Raw genomic sequence first — 1099 nt, forward strand, 5'->3', positions numbered from 1 at the left:
TATATATATATGAATTAAAGTCGATCTTGTACCACTGTAATCCCAGCACTGGGAGACTAAAGAAAGAGAAACATGAGTTTGAGTCCAGCCTGACCATTCTGATGACTTAGAAAGACCATGCCTCAAAAGAAAAAATATACAAAGCTGGATACATACCTTGCTGGGAAGACACCTCGGGTTTAATTCCTACTACCATAATTAAAAGGCAAAGGAGAGCGGGAGGAGGGGGACGAAGAGGGATGGGGGAAAGGCGAATTGAACCAGATATCTGTATGTCCTTGAGTCCGTAACTGTAGCTCTGGGCTTCAGTTTCTTCATCGAGTCCAGGGAAGATATTAGACCATCATTGTTCTCTAATGGACTTTTTCCTCTGGTGACCCTACCATCCTTTGCATGGATTAACAGTATTTAAAAGCCCAGATATGATCTACTATCTTAAAAGTCTGGTGGAAGGCTGGGGAGATAGCTCAGCTGTCTAAGCAACTGCTTGGCAAACTTGAGGACCTGGGTTCAATCTCCAGTACCACATGCTGTGCTCCCTACCAGTCTGAACTGCATATCGAGACCCTGTGCCAAATAAATAAATAGAAGATTATTTTCTAAATCAAATTTTAAAAAAAGATTATTTTCTTAAAGTTTGGTTGAAAGTAGGTAGGCTTCCTAACACCACATCTCTCTACAAAAACAATATCAGTTGCACATTTTGTTCTGTTTTTTGAGGCAGGGTCTCACTACATGGTTCAGGCTGGTTCTGAACTTGCTATGTAACCAGGTTGGCTTCAGACTCAGCCTTCTGCATGCTGGGAGCCACCAACCCCACCTTTTGTCAAAGCACACTGAGTATTCTTTCTGGGCCCCTCATCTGACAGAGAAGAGCATTTTTCTTGCCCAGGGAAAATCTCACCTCTCTCAGAGTATCTAAAGGTTTTATTCTTCAAAAATCACCTGCAATCCCAGACCGGCCTGGGCTACACAATGAGACCTTGCCTTAAAATAAAAAAATAAAAAAAAAAAAAAAGGCTGGGGAGATGGCTCAGTAGAATAAGCGCTTCCCTGGCAAGCGCAAGGGCCTGAGTTCAATCCCCAGTTCCACACCAAA

The 1099-nt window shown here is 42.8% G+C and overlaps 1 protein-coding gene across 1 annotated transcript in view; it reads right to left on the bottom strand.

Annotated features, from left to right (window-relative positions):
* Positions 1-1099, bottom strand: part of Mical3 (microtubule associated monooxygenase, calponin and LIM domain containing 3) — a 218064-nt gene that overhangs the window by 201396 nt on the left and 15569 nt on the right. The window lies entirely within an intron of this gene.

The sequence above is a fragment of the Octodon degus genome, unplaced genomic scaffold (assembly GCF_000260255.1).
Source record: "Octodon degus isolate 3935 unplaced genomic scaffold, OctDeg1.0 scaffold00054, whole genome shotgun sequence".
NCBI classification, from domain to species: Eukaryota; Metazoa; Chordata; class Mammalia; order Rodentia; family Octodontidae; genus Octodon; species Octodon degus.